Below are 17644 nucleotides of genomic sequence, written 5' to 3'. Positions count from 1 at the left end.
CAAGGCATTGTATTTCTAGTCTTTCCAGAGATGTTTCTGAACATTACAAATCTTGCCGTTTTGTTGCACCATACCAGTCTCTTTGATCTCTGCTTTAACCTCTCTCTCTCTCTCTCTCAAACACACACACACACACACACACACACACACATGCACACACACACACACACACACACACACATGCACACACACACACACATTTTTACTATCGTAACCACAAACGTGATGGTAGGATCTATTTCTTCTGGCTCCGAATATAATCGACACATTTTAGTCGAGTCTCATTTTATAATCTCAGACCCAAAGTGTAATTCATTCGTTGAAACAAAACAGAATTCAGTGAGCGATACACACGCAATTATTTTTTTTTCCTTTATATTTTCATTTACTTTTTATCTTTTGACGTTAACAAAAGCGTGACTAATTCTCACAAAGACTTCGAAGAAACGAAGCCTAAAGCAATAATATCTGTTATATAATCTTAATTGTTTCTGTTTCTCTTATTTCCTTTATTTGTTATCTTTCATCTGTTATATATTACACAATATAGAGAGTGGTCGCTTGACTAGATGGTCGGTCTGTCGGTTGGTTGGTTTGTTATTGCTGTCGTAATACTATTATTCGGTTTATATTAAAACACTTTCGTTTTCTTTAGAATGATTCTTACAGATGTGATGATATACAATATATTAACCAAACAAATGCTAGCATTTCTCATTGACACAATTGAGAATGAAATAGCGAAAATTCTGAATTGATATAATGAAGACAACCTATATTGCTCAACGAAAGCCGAACTCTAATTAACGTTTTAATTAACGTTTGTATAATCAAATTGCTTTCTATAGACTCAGGCAAGACTGTGTTGTTAAAAGATTTGCTACGTAAACACGTGGTTAGTGCAAGCCATGAAGAGATACAATATTCTGCTGCAAGTGAGGATAATGTAATGTTCAATTCAAGATATCTAATACAAAACGGCGACCGTTTTGACTTGGAGCAAATTTCAGTTATAATAATAATACTAATATTAATAATAATGATATGGTATAGATGCATGTCTACCATGATAAATGCATACATGAATGCACACACACATACATACATGCATAAATGCATGTATAGAATATGAGGGGTTTGGTTCAGTGTCGATCTAAACGAATAAGTACGCAGAGTAAGTGCTACAATTGGCCATCAGTTAGGTTCTGAGTTTGGAGCTAGGAACCCGCATTAGGCCTCCGAGTTAGCAAGTATATATACAGGAAGCATTCAATATGAGCCGGACATATTCTATTTCTTCACCAAAATCCTTCACGGCTGTGCAATAGCATGGTTGTTCTTCGTTGTCTAACGCAAATAAAAGAACATCTTTTATATAAACACACATACACACACACACATCCAAACGCACACCCGCATTTCCAATACAACGCATATGCGTCGCGCTTCTTTGATAACAGAGTTCTTGTTTTGTATTATTAATCGTCAAATATATCTGTGTTGCAAGCCTATGAAATAAAGATGCGCCTACTTGCAGCATCTACATATGTGACACTGAAATTTCATTTTGTTGTAACCGTGTAATTATGTACACGAGTGTAATCTAAAACTGCATTGCGAGTTAGATGCATGGCGCAATGAAGGGAGAAATGATGAAAAAGACAAGGGAATACATATCTATCTACCTATCAATTTATTCATCTATATATATATATATATATATATATATATATATATATATATATATATATGATATATATGAGAGAGAGAATGGGAGAGACTTTGTGTGGTGATATACTTACGACTGTTAGGAATACATTTATGGTAGCGTAAGGAGCACTGCATAAAGGGCTGCTTTATTGAGAAATAGTTGTAAAAAGAACGAAATAACATCTAACCATTATCATATAGAAACATATAATTGCATACAAGACATATAACAGTAAGAGCGAAATTGAATTTTGCTATGAACGTATATAGCGAGATTCCTTGAATAAATCGTACGTTCATGGTTAGGAAAGGTTCAATACAAATACAATTTAACTACGGCAAAATAGCATATTACCAACCTCATATATCTATACTTTTCACATTTTCCCTGGTTATTCGATAATAGTCATGTAGGTCATGGCATGGAATTGTCTTGTTTAGAACAGTTATATTAATGCATAGGTGTTGTAATCTTAGAGAATTTAATGGATGTTCTTTCTACCTTTTGTATATTTGTCTTTGTTCGCCAGAGGTTAGATATATAGAAAATTGTACAGTGGGCGACTAATAGCATACTCTCTTTGCCACTTCACACACACACAAACACACGCAAATACATTCACAGAAGTTGAGAAAGAGGAATATAGAATTTTACGTAGACACAGATATATGTGTGTGTATCTGTGTTTTAAATTTGTGCTTATGATATCTCAGATGATTATAATAATTGATGTCATATTAAAATATAGTTATCAATCTCCCTATCGATCTACCGTTCTATCCATGTTTCTGTCTGGCCCTCTACATCACTCTTTCTGTATGTGCGTCTAATATACATCATGTTGCTTATTTTGATTTTATTCACCTTACTTCGAGCTGTGCGGATAATAGCGGAATGTCTTAATGCTTCAACTTAAGTATCTAATTCAACTGAATCTCAATTATTTTCTTACATATATATATATATATATATATATATATATATATATATATATATATATATATATATACATGCATTCTGAAATAAATATTGCGACATCAACAGTCGTTCGAGTTAAAGTGACAAAAACTGTACAACACCATTTTTCCTCTCTCTGGTCGCCGTAGTAAGTTCTAGTGACAGACATTGCAACTTGACGGGCACTATTTTCTCTGTATATTGTATGTAACAATATCTTTCTCGTCTATTCCTAGGACACCTATATAATCTAGCGGTTCTCTGAATTTTTTTTTATCTATGGCTCCCTTTCTTTACCAATTCCTTCTCTTGGTACCCCATATCCTTCCGATGTTGAAAAACTAATTTCAAAGGTACTACTTTCAAAATTCCTATTTCCTTATTCTCTCATTCACTTGTATAGGTTGGCCCATGTTAAACGGTTGAGATAGAAAGTTAGCTGTTTCTTGCAACATATACATTTCAATCAAAAGTTTTCAGGGACGCTTAAAATACGATTGTGGCCCCAAATTTAATATTTTGCTAGCGACGAACCTCGAAATCTTATATGGACACCCAGGAATTATATGGAGTACAGATGAGAAACATAGTAACATTGTAAACCGATGACAGTCACTGCTGTTTGGCGAGAGCACGTACCAAGAGTTGCAGCACGGAAACCTGACACCTGACGTTACTTCATTCATTATACAGTGTTTATGAAAATATTTAGGCTCGTGAAATATCAGCCAACTACTCACGTTTAAGTACTAGATTTTACTTCCTTCTTTAAACTTTCTCAAAAATAATGGGTGATTTCTTTCAGAAAGCAGTGAATATAGAGATAGCAAGGCACTGCTCCATTACCGATACTAATACTGTGTACATCCATAGTATTCGTAAAGTACATCGTTCATTAAAATCACATAAATTTCGCAAGATCTCTTTCTTCTGTCGAAAATCCAAAGTTAAAAATCATTTCAGTCCCAATTATTTAAATCTAATTATGAATATTTTAACACTCAGAATATTTATTATTCTGTAAATTTACCGACTCAGTTTTATGATTTATATTTATATATTTCACTGGCTAGACATTTCTCTATACATATGTTCTCTACATATGATTTATTACGAAATAAGAAAATGATTCTGCTGAAGCAAGACATTGGTTTTGAATGTGGTGAGAAAGAATATAAATTGTTTTCTACAGGCTATTAAAAAATGATTTAGTTACAAGGTTTCTTCTGTTTCAGCTGCATGTAAATGTTTAGGAGAAACCTTTTTTACTGAGGAAAATTTTAAAACTGCGGAGAATTTCATCTGGTGAAGGCACATATGCAGCATAGCAAGAACTGCAACCCAACGAATATTTCTTTCCTTCAATACAAGTAAATATTTCTATCCCAAATGGATAGCAACGCTCTATAAAGCGCAGTCGAGGCGCATGGCCTGTACGATCTAACTTTTGCGCTTAAATCGTATACAGTGTTGCTATTACGTATACGGGCTTCTTGGCCACAATCACACATGAGAGGCACTTGACTGATTGGCATCCTATAACATAAAGTCTGATTCTTCCATTCAGAGACAGAAAATATTCCAGCTTCATTCATCTTTTACCGCTCAATAAGTATTAAATTAGTTCTTTTATAGAATATTGCCCATACATTTGGGACGATACTAGTGCTACACACGTAGACATTGTTAAGTTCAGAAAGAACGAACAACTAATTAGAATTCAGTCACAATCTGACACACCTCAGGCTCTGCCAAAAGACAGAAGGCTGAGCTGTGTCTCTTTTTTTATCATGTCTGCCATTACTATAACATTCTCTTCTCGGTATAACAGTCTGATTTCGTATCTCTACCACTCAAACTTCATCCAGCACTCTTGTTTTCCACGGCCATCAACATTCGTTGTTCACTATGGAAAACGAGAGTTACACTGTGGTCTCGCCCTTAGCAGTATAACCCGTCATTTCTCCCGCTATATGAAGAAAGACTGGATAATTGTGGTTGAAATGCCTTTGTTGATCGGAGCTTCTTCACTAGGAGAGCTACTGTTAAACTGAATGAAACAACAGCTCTTCAAAGAGAGTGTTTATAATTACTTAACCCGTTAGAATTGCCAGCAGAGTGTCCGGTCACCAATATCACCTTTGTGTTCTTGGGAAAATAGAGGATACCATAATAACTCTAGCAAAACCTAACATGATGGTCACAAGCGGAACGTCTTTGATCAGTCATAGTCCTGCGTCAGCGGGATGTTTACCAGGTGCTAAACATAAACTAGTTTTACTGTTCAGTTAGAAGATAATCTAACGCAAGTAAAAAAAGAAGGCATAAAGACAGCGAGAGCAAAACGAACGAGTGAGTGAATGAAAGAGAGAAAGAGAGAGAGAGAGTGTTTGTGTGTATATGTGAGAACGGGAGAGAGAAATAGAGAGGTTTGTATGAAGAGTAAGAAGGGATTTTTGTTAAGAAAAATATAAAACGAAACACTTTTATTGGGAAACATTTGTTTGTAACCTTTCCTCTCTAGTTCTAAGTGCATCACCAGATATTTGATTATATCTTTTATGCAATTCGTTTGAAATATTGGCACTTTTATACCAATGGAGGTGAAAAGGTAGCATTGTTTTGTTATTTATATTTTAAAATAAATTATGCAGAAGCGCTACATTTATGACTAAGTAAACTTCCATGTATTAGTTGGCAGAGTAAGTACATTTCTGTGTTTTGTTCCAAAATCTACTTGGGTGGAACAGTTATTAATTGCAGTAGTGTAAGTATATATAGAGTTTGAATGTTCCAGCTGCATTGCTGCTATTCACTGCATAAGAAATGAACGTTCCGGAGTATCTGCAAGTGGTTTGCATGCAGATTTCCGTGGTTATATCGAGATTACCAATGAATGTAAAAACTTACTATTTCACAAAATACCACAGAATTATTACTATCAGTCCCTGATGCTTTGGAGTTCAAATTGTAATTAAACTAGACAAACACAGGTTGCTACAGTCCCAGTATGGCCACGATCAAATTACTGAAGCAAGTAAAATTTGAAAGGTATAAAATGACGTATACACGCACACATGTGCACTTCTCTTCCTACATATATACATATATATATACATATATATATATATTCCGTGTTACGCCAAGAAATTTTGCGCGTGTTATCAGAAATTTCTGTTTTAACTAAGACAAATTATGTAATAAATGCGTTTCTTATATATTGGGCGTGTGTAGGAGGGAAGAAGAATACTTACATATATACATACATATTTGTATATTTATGCATTCGGGCAAACATTCTTCTCTAAGTATTATAGAATTAAGAGTTTCTAGTGTTTCTCTGTAGACTATTAACAACAAGAGAGACATACAAGAAATATTGTTCTCGAAGCATATTCACCTTGTTTGCATCATTCTTAATTAAAGTTGCACCTGCTAGATATATGAAGCTAATTTCCACTCTATTAAATCCTCCTCTCTTGCAAAAACAAATAACAAATATCCTAAGCTTCTAGAACATAAAACCATAACTCAATAGGCATGACTGGAGTTTTTATGATCAAAATGTAAGTCAACTACGCTGTGAATAAGTGGTGGCGGGATAAACATTAACAATAACAACACCATACAACAAAAGTGAACCAAAATACACTGCCCAAGTGATAAATAACAATACACGAAGTCTGTCCCACTGCCCTCTGACAAGACTCATCATGGTATATTAGTTTGCACACCAGAGTCGTTGGGAAAGACAAGACGTAACTTAAAAGCATGGGCATATCTAATAGGGAAGCAAGTGGAGGAATCGCTCCCCCGCGGGCACAATTTTCAGAATTGGCGCCTTTTCAATAATTTTAACTCTTTAATCCACTTCCGTGATAAACGTCGATTCTTTTAATTTTTGTTTTTTGTTAATTGCATTTGTTTTGAAGAACTCTGAAGTCATTAGCTTGACTGCTAAATTCCTTGTGATGTGTTGATTGCCACTGACATTTGAAGAACCTGTACTACTGACGTCATAACCTCTCAACGATGAACGATCCCGTAGAGTTATATCTTTTTCACGCCACACCTATATCAGTAGCTCCACGGTTCACAGATAACGATTTTAATGAATTTAGAATTCATTTACGTATATCATAGCTAATGGAATACTTCGTGTAATATAATGGAAAGCAATCAGAAAATTATTTGGTATGTGTCACGGGGAATTTTTTTTTTTGTGTGTGCGCTCTCTTCGTAACTTTAGAACCTGCTTACATCTCTTGTAAAGAGACTGATTGGCGTGTGACGCATCATAGGGATGCACGATTACGGAATTGCTAATTTATCCATGAACAAACAAATAACATCCATATTTCTCTCAAATTGCACCATTGTCTTTAAAACAATGAATATCTAAAAAAAGGACTGGTCCGATGTGAATAAATTTGATGATCACATCTATTCTCAAACAGGGTTTGCCTGTAACGAAACAATAACAAGTTGTAGGTTTCTTACTGTTCATTATATATATATATATATATATATATATATATATATATATATATATATATATATATATATTCACCACTTTGTTGGCGCTGCAAAGGGTAATTAAATTGAATGACACAATGCGATATTTAATATACGATAAACCGATTTGGTTTAAAATCTCATGACAAATCTTACATTATCGATATAGCCTAGTTATCCATCAATTTAAATTCAGTTAAAGCAAGGCGTAAATAGTACTGCTAAATGTTGTATTGGGAAATCAAATTGAGACCTCTAAGATCTCTAATTCTGTAATCGGTTTATGTTACTAATGAATAATCTTACTGCATGTAAAGTGTCGATTGTCGAAATTAATTGCGTGATATTGATTAAGAATCTCAAGTCTGTTTATAAATTCATAGCAAAATATAGTTACTTAAGTAGGGGGGAAGATTTAAAGAAACGATTATCTGAATTTTTGTGATGAATTGTTGTTATATTCATCTTTAAAATCAGCCTATTCAATTGAATTGTCAGATATTTTGTTATTGATTTTTCTGTGAAAAACAAAACTGCAACAAACAAAGAAACAAGCTAGGAATGCTGATACTATTATTGCAACAATCATTCGGCTCGGTATCTTCCTTTCATTTTTGTGTGAAGCAGACAGCAGTTATCCATCACTATTTTGCTTCCTCCGAGGTAGAGATAATTGTTTAAATAAGTATATCTCTCCGCCAACGAAACAAAGGAAATGTCTATGCGATTTGACTACTAGAACCTACACAGAACGGAAATGATATTGTGAGAGAATGATACAATACGGAAATATATGTATTCGTACATACATACGTAATATGTGTGTGTGTTTATATATGAGCAAAATGCAATGCATCGTAATGCAACGATGGCTTAAACTGGCTGAAATTTAAAACACTCTGTAAATGATATACTTGTTTAAGAATTACATATATATCTTATTATAATGATGCTCTAGCTAAGGCTGGGCACCGTGATAGAATTCAATATATACAAGATAAGGCTTAAGCAACACTGGGAATTCCTTCAACTGCGATACACATCGGTGAAGGGGAGAAAAAGAATTAGAGAAAGGATGAGAGAGAAAAATATGAAAGGGGGAGAAGGCTATTTCAGCTAAAACTTTATCCAGTAGCTCTTTTGAAGACCTCCACATCTACACTTTACAAATCTCTGATATTGTTTGTCAAAAATGAGTACAGTTGTGGACCACTGGAACTGAAGCTGTTAAAGTACGGGTTCCTTACTCGAGATGGAGAAAACGGGATCTAATGTTGCTAAAACTGTGGGTAAAAATCAAAGAACACGAGGAAGGGAACGAGGGGGCATTAAGTCTCTGATTTGTTCATACAAGTGTTCCTAGCACTCTTCTTCGATTGTGTACAAATAACGCACTTTATTACTGCCGATGATATATTACCAACTGGAGCTTAGAGCGAATTTCAATATTTTGTTTTTATTGCAGCTCCTTTCACAATTAGAATATCTGTGTGTATGAGTTTATTTTTGGTACACTAATTTCCACACATTAATAAAATATTACTTTAACGCTTGGTTTGCTTCCAGGTACACTGGGAAGTGCAAAACACTTAGAAACAAATCATTAATTCACCTTTTTTCGCTGAATTCTTATATAGTATAGAGGATAAGAGCTTCAAACGAAATAAGTGTGTTCGAAATTAATAGATATTGGGTCCTTATTTGTATTGCTTGAATCAGAAAAATCACTTTCACAAAGGTAAATTACAAAATAAGCCATTCGCACTGAACGCATATTGTTGGCATAATACATTTGACACAAGACACCAGTAGATCTAATGGAAGAAAGTGTAACTTCTTTCATCAAGGGATGCCATATTAACAGAAACAATAGTGTTTTATTATATAGTATAAGAAAATTCTGGACAAAATGTAGCTTATATCCACACCGACGGCTATTGTGCTAGTATAAATTATATATATTCATATGCGATAAAATAAGTAAATATATAAGGCTGTTCTGTTGATAATGGAGATAAGGATGTAATAATCCATAAGTGAATTTATATTCATAGATAATAAAAAATTATATGAGAGAACTATTTTAATATATATTTTGCAAATTCCTATGTTGATACATTTGTGTTTGTGTAAGATTATTAATCTAGGTTCTGAACACAATATTTTCGTTGATATTTTCTAGATGAAAGCAATCTAGAGAGAGCATTACAAAATTGTTTTTGCAAATCAGTTACTGACATTTGCTTTCTGATTTCAAATACAGGCTATCAAGGTCTTAATTCCATTTTGGAGGCAAAACTAATCCGTGCTGACAATCATTGGTTTCTGTAACAAATCGTTGATAAAATCCAGCTAGCATTGATTATAGAAGAACCAACCATCTTGCATGGTCAGTATGATTTTGTATGAACATTGTCTTGTTCTTTTTATGATAATTATTAAAATGGAAATAATCCGTTTTAAAATGGGTATGTCGATTACATCGACTCCAGTGCTCAACTGGTACGTATGACATTGACTCCGAAAGGATGAAAAGAAAAGTAGACCTGATGAAATCTGAAATCAGAACGCATACACGGACGAAATGCTGCTAAGCATTTTGTTCGGCATCCTAACATTTTCGCTAGGTCGTCGCCTTACACTTCACAGAAGTAACAGTTTGAAAGTTTGGTACAAGGCCAGCCATTTCACGGGAGAGAGTTATTCGATTATATCGATCCCAGTATTCAACTAGTATTTACTTCATCGACCTCGGTGGAATGTGAAATCAGAACGTGTAGAGTGACTTAATGCCGTTAAGGATTTTTACTGGCTGCTAACTCCTTATTTCTTGCAGAAATAATGATATATAAATTCAGCTTGGCTTGCTTGAGATAATGTATAACTCCCAGGAACTGGAAGACGAGAAAGGAATATTAGATTATATGGTGGCGGTTACATCCCATAAGTGTGGAAGCTGGTGGCTGAAATGCATGTTGATAAAAGTTTGGTGGATTAGAGATTCATCTGGGTTTAACAACAATCAGCTCTCTAAATTAGTGATTGATACGTGTGTAGTTGTAGAGGTTCTTTTGAGTGCATTCATTGTAGCATAGATTTGACTGCATTCATTGTAATATATATTTTCATTTTCTGTCACAAGATATTCAAACGTCATCAACGCAGTTCTAGCAACCTATGGGAAATCATGAGTACTTGTGATTTTCGATTTTATTCCCCAGTCACAAACAAAAGGATACACATCTCAGCCTCAAATTTTATACGATTTGCATAACGTCGAAACTTATTTCATGGGGAAGACATTAAAAAGAACCTCAGTGGCATAAAATCAATGGAAAAGAATATCTTTAAATTCACAACAGAACGGAATCAAAATAGGAATAAATTAAGCCTACAATGAACAAGACAGGAAATTACCACAGAAACACAAAATGCATTCAGTTGAAATATTTAGTGAGCGTCATCCAGACAATTAGATGATACAAAATGGGACAAGACAAAACAAGGACGGGTCTTTGGAGTTATCTTTCGTCAGTCGAGTTCCGATTTATATTTACAGTTTCGGCTGGTTTTACTCGTGATTGCTTCAATCTGGCCAGCCCCAAACAATAATATATATATATATATATATATATATATATATATATATATATATATATATATAATGCCCAGTGTATGCAAGGCAAGAGATAATCTCCATTTCGGAAAATACGAAATCTATGCAAGACGAATTTCCATATATTACTGCAATCAATGTCCGAATTGCATTACAACTGTTTTATATGGCCATAATGCAGAGGCGCAAAACATATGTGTTATATATTCAATTGTCACCATTTAATGCAGACATTTCATATTTGGTAGTGAGAGTAATGCACCAAAGGACTAAGGATGGTCAACTATCAAATTTTCATATTGTAATTTCTATGAATATTTGTCTGCGTTGCACCAAATTGTGTGCAAATAGAACCAACACTGTTGCGTATGTTTACACTTACGCAACCACGCACAAATGCGCAGGTGTATTCACACACGTACACACAAACACACACACATAGAACATTCATATATATATATATATATATATCTCAATTTACATATATACATATTTATAGGTATATATATGTATGTATATGTGTAAATATGTATATAAGTTGTACGTATATATGCATATATATATGCATATGTATATATGTATATATATTCATATATATATATATATATATGTATATATATTCATATATATATATATATATATACATATATATGTGTGTGTGTGTATACATATACGAGTGTGTGTGTGATAGTAATATAATACCTGCAACCCATTCTTTGGCGTTTACAGTTTCATTCAGAATCGTAATTCTCAAGTAGACGCACAATATCACATTGCTATTGCCATTGCGATAAAAAAAATAATAATACATACATAAAACGTGTCATTCTTCGTCGACACCAAAAGCTAACCATCGAAGCAAAGCTAAAAGCAATTTGGCTGAAAAAGTAATTTTCCCCTTGCAATGTTGCCAATGGCCAAAATTATAGAAGAGACAGAATAAATAGCGGGAACTGTTTCATGAGACTTAATGAAAAAATGTAACGACATTGCTGAAAATGATTTCCGTATCTCATTTTACTAAACCGCATGTCAAAAATTTCTAAATATTTGGTAAATCAGCCAGAAATAGCAGCTAAATATTTTTCGCCGGTTTTGCAGGCTTCATCTATCAATCACAGTCCCCAGATTAATAAACAGAAGATATATGTCAAAAAATGTCAGTGGTGTCATAATTAATCTAATGAGACCTAACATAATTCACTGAAGAGGTTCATTAAAACCAAAACATGTCTAGGGTTGTCTTTACTTGCCTTTCTTGAACAGTATGATCTATTATTCTTTTGTTTGAATGCAGCCACCCTCGAGCGCCGCATTTAAGGGTTTTATTTGCACAATTCAAATTTATTATTTTACGCGTCTAATACTTTCAGCTTCTTTTAAAAAACTGCGAAGGTACGCAATTTTGAAAAAAAAACAGCACCGATTTGTTGACGGTTGAGAGGCATAAACACATAGAAATACACACACATGCACTAGCAGACACACACACACACACACACACACACACACACAAGCAATGATCTTCAACACAGTTTCTACCGTCGCCAGTTAACGGTCATCTGGAATTAAAAGTCTTTCACGTTAGATGCAGCGCCGTACGACTGAACCTGAAATCACGGAATTGCCTAGTGAACTTTATAATCACAGTGTCATGCCCTCGTCTATGTTAATATTTGTATCCCCCAAATATATCCCCAAACTGTATTTCAAGACCTTTGCTGCTTTGCTGTAAACTCATACCATTTGGCTTCGGGAATATCATTATTACTATACACATATCAGATTAGAAAAATTCCTAATATCGGGCTACAGCAAAAAAAACCATAGATGCTTATTATTGCATCACGAAAATACTCAACTTTATGTTGCTGACTTAAGTGATACTTGTTTACTGATCGGGCTACAAGAACCCTGCGGAAAACTCTTGCAGAAAAAAAACATTGATAATTTTTGCAAGTGTTCTATTTTTATATTTGATCCAACTATTTTGAGCCACGCCAGTAGTTTTGCATTGATACGTTCAAGCGCACTAATCGCTATTCGTATCACGTCCATTTTCTTCATTTCCCATAACCTGTGTATTTTCCATTTCAATTCATCATCATAGTTGTTCACTTTTTCTTCTCTCTCTTCCATCCTTTGGTCAACATGACATGCTATGTCAATTACCAGGCATGCTTATTCTTTTCTTTTTGTTCACCAAAAACAATGCCCTGCTTCCGATGTTCAATCTGCTTAATCACACCGAATCATTGCATCCCACAGGTTTTTGCAATTCTCATTCTCAGCAAATTATTCTGGGATTTGGTCGTATCATGTCTTTGATCGTTCTCGGCCATAATTTCCACTAAAGCCCGATGGACCATTCTTACCACACTGACATGTCACCTTGAGTGTTCTTGTGTCAATTTCGAGCATTCATTAACAATGTGCCACAATATTTCGTCCCTCTCACCACACGTTCTGCGTTTGTTGCCCTCTGTAGTTTTATCAGTTCTGCAATTCACATAGTCTATTCTCAATGCTTGTTCTTGTGTCGCGCATACAAATGCGTTTCTATCTCCAGCTCCTCCCCATGCATCCGTGGCCGTATTTCGTCCGTCTTTACTTTCAGGGATCAAATTTTCAACCATTCGAGGACAATAACTTGCGTAGCATTTAAGTCCTGGTCTCGACGTAATCTACTTATCTTCTCCCCCCAAATTGCTGGTCTTGTGCCAGCAATTTGAAATCGTTATTATTCTTATTCTTATTATTAAAGCATCTTTTATGACTTTCCATGTCATATAACTGTCTTATCAAATTAAAATCGTAAGGAATTTAAGCGCTGTTTATTTTCATATTTCTTTGAGTTGAGTTGATATCATTTCAAGCAGAATCAAAAGAAAACTATTAAAAAGTGTTAAAATATATTTAAGACTTTTATAAAATATATTTCGGAAGAACGATAAGTTGAAATACGGAAACAACATAATAATGAATAAATAAGTAAATAAATACGTATACAACCTTTTAGTGGTAAATCGAATATTAACGATTTTATTATGAAAAATCACATTTTCAATTACCAAATCACACTAAGTACATTGAGTAAAGAACTCGAGAGTATTTACAGCTTGCAGCAGCTAATACGTGTAAATAAGGAAGAGATACTTTTACTTAATGTAAATGGAAAGCGACTGCAAAATTTCATATTTCAAAATATCTCTGTGGGAAATTATTTAGACTTAAAAACTAAAACTAAAAATATACTAAAGATGTTCTTATTTGCTTTATCATGTTGCTAGACTACAAGTCGAATTATTACTCCTTTGAGATGTATCTTGGTTAGTTTGGCTTTTATATATTGGTGTTTCGCCAGCCATCTACTTAAACACATCAGTATTTTTTAAAAAATGGTTTTAGCCATTGCTTCAAACAGAAAGCTATATTATTACTTAAGGGAATGTAAGTTGAAAGTATCGATTGCTATGTTTTTTTTCTTACTTTTCTTTATGCTTATGCATTTCGCCTAATGTATTTTATGGGAAATTAATTTATGTGTAATCATTCTTGCAAATATATTAAACTATTAAGCACTAATGCGTTATTTTGTTGTATACATTGATGAATCGTTACTTAAACCACGTGAATTTAATAGTTTGTTCATATAAACATTCCCAAACCATAAAATCGTCCCGGTGCTCATTTCTCATTGCAGACTTATTGCGATGTAGTTAGAGTTGATATATGCCCCGAGAGGAAAATACAATAGACAAAATACAGGGGGTAATATGTGAAAAGTAATGGCTTTCTGTGTGTAGAAAAGATTGTGCTGAGTTAATTCAAATTTGAAGCTATTGCGAGGCTCTTTGGTAAATATTACAGATATTCATGCACACAAGTTGAAAAAACGATTCTAGGCACACGCACACAAGTTCAAATACGCACATCACATATACACTCAGAGGTATCACTTTCTCTGTGTATTCGCTTGTTCATATATATGGTTATGTATCACTCTCCCTCCCTCTCTTTTTCTCTCTTGGTATATATATATATATATATATATATATATATCAGATTGGTGTCGAAATTAGACGAAGTTCAGTCTATTGCAGCTATTTTACTTAGAAAATTACAAGACTTAAACTCAAGCCTTAGCAACGGAATATAATTTTATTTGAAACTGATTCCGAAATCTTCTTAAAGAGTGAACCCAGCTGAAAGAAACAGAGGTCCTAATGTTCCTGTTCAATTCGGGTACGGATGAAAGTCAAACAATATTTCACTGCTTAAGTGATGCGTCATTCAAACTGCGTGAATAGAAGAGACTATACGAGGAGAGTTGTGGGTTATATAAAATTCTCCTACTTCACAAGAGATGAATAAAGTAACGCAAGTCTGTATGGCACAAATGTTACCGTGCAAAACATTCCAGTGAAATATGACTGCTTGAATGGGATAAAATAATCGATATTATTTACGCGCAATATAGAGGAAAAATACACCTCATTGAGGTCGAGTCGCGTAAGTACTCGGGAGAGCTAACTATATATATATATATATATATATATATATATAGCATTTTTAATTATATTTTGGTCCAATCTCCTACAGAGATAACCCTTTGCGTTCACAAAGTAGCCAGGCAATCCAAATTATGGAACAACTTGCCAGATGACGCTGTTAATGTGCAACTGAAATACTCTGACTAAAGCAAAAAAAAAAAAAGTATTAATCTCTATTATGATACTGAGTGCTTTTTCTCCACACTGTCAATCAATACTACACGCATATATACATACGTGCATATATATATATATATATATATATATATATATATATATATATATATGGATGAGTAGATGTTCATCCATATATGCATACAGAATTCTTTAAAAGGGCGTCAGAATAGCAAAACTTGGAGTAACGTTTGATACCGTTTTCTCCAATACATAACTCTAACATTCCGTATTGTGTACCAAAGTTTCTTTTTCTTGCGTTCGTCATATTAGTAAAACGTTAATTGAAAAAGAAACTCCTTACAATATTAGTTTGTTCCCCTTACGTTCTGAGTTCCAAATGCGGCCCAGGACAAACTTTTCGGGACTAGCTGTATATAAAATACCATCTATGAACCGAGAACAGTTGAACTGACATGCTTCTGCATTTGTCTTTCATAATGAATACATTTTTCGTATACACAGCATTCACCAATGAGTGTAATGTAATCCAATTTCTAGTTTAATTTCAGTAAACAGGTGATAAAATATCTTTTTAAAATGTTGAATAATGTATAGATCGACGTGCAGAAATTAATTCGTAGAAAGGATGAGGAAAATATTTTTTAATCAGCAACATTGTCTCATTACTTTATTTGTTTTATCATTTTTCGTTCATTATTCAAAATTTGACATTACAGTTTCATCATACTGTCATCATTGTTTATAGTACGTCATTATCAATTAAATATTTAATCACAGCACAAAACATAAGAGAAAAATTGTATAGATTAATAAAAAAAACAAGACCAAAATCTGATCTGATAAAGTGCAAGATGAGGAAGGAGAAAGAAAGAATTTTTGTTGATTTGTTTACATAATGTATCACATTAAACAGCAGCAGCATCTAGGTGGCGCCACTGTGTCTCTTTTAGTTTTATTCTACGTCTAATATGAAAGTCAAAGGTTTTGGCTTGTTAGAGAAGAGGATTAGCATATTAGAAGTATTGGGAATCGTTATCAATAACATGTTTTGTAAGACACTGAATTTTTAGAAATGGTTAAAGTTGTGAGAATCAATTGTGAATACGAGGTTTACAGTAATTACAAAGTGGATTCGCAACTCGATAGCTATGGGTTCGATCTCGCTGATCCGTATCTTGATTAGGTATCAATTACTTGAGCTTCGGTTTGAGAAGAATCTGGTGGAGAGAAACTCCACTCATGACTGTGTGGCAAGAATTTGTTTCCCAACCGAAAAGTGGCAGCCTTGGTCCCACTGCGTGTCTTTTTCAATAGTCTGTGGCCTACAAAATGTCTTGGGAGTGGATTAGGTAGAGCGAAACTGGACGAAACACGTCGTACATATGCGTATGCCTGTACCCCAATATCACTCGACAACCGGTGTGGAATATTGTACGTCCTAGTAACTTCGTATTTGGATCCATCTATCTATCTATCTGTCTGTCTGTCTGTGCACATGTTTACATATATATATATATATATATATATATGTGTGTGTGTGTGTGTGTGTGTGTGTGTGTGTGTGTGTGTGTATATTTTCATGTGATATAAACATCCTTCGATCATAAATGACGATCGGACTGCACGCCAAAAATTATCCGCCGGGGCAAAAGTCCGGGAAAGGTTCCATGGAAGATTAGCAGTCGACCATGCATACCAGCCTCCCCTTCCGACGCTATTGATGCTATCCAAGAGTAAGGCAAAGGGCGACACAGCTTGGCACCTGTGACGTCGCAACACATTTCTTCTACGGACTAAAATGGAGCAACGTCAATTAAAGCGACTTGATCAGGAACACAACATAGCCCGGTCCACGAGTCGAACCCACTACCTCATGATTGTCATCCCGATGCTTTCAGTTTAAGCATATACGTATAGTCATTTTCCCTTTTAATAATCTAAAATTATCAATCGCAATCTTATATTAATTGCATTTGAACATAGTTATGTGCAACTTTGTATAACTTCTCATCATGCCGTCCATTTCTAAGTATGCTGTTGTTGCCTTAATTGTCACGACTTCATCTTTGCCATATGCCCTAACTCGTTGATTTTGTATTGATGAAAACCTTAACGCATTGTCAAGTAAGTACTTCAATACACGCTTCAATGCAT

General features: G+C 34.3%; 1 protein-coding gene across 1 annotated transcript in view; it reads right to left on the bottom strand.

Moving 5' to 3' along the window:
• Window positions 1-17644, bottom strand: part of LOC106877064 (limbic system-associated membrane protein) — a 363596-nt gene that overhangs the window by 318631 nt on the left and 27321 nt on the right. The window lies entirely within an intron of this gene.

Source organism: Octopus bimaculoides, chromosome 20 (assembly GCF_046866305.1).
Source record: "Octopus bimaculoides isolate indiv1 chromosome 20, ASM4686630v1, whole genome shotgun sequence".
Lineage (NCBI taxonomy): Eukaryota > Metazoa > Mollusca > Cephalopoda > Octopoda > Octopodidae > Octopus > Octopus bimaculoides.
This window is presented reverse-complemented; position numbering and strand designations above follow the sequence as displayed.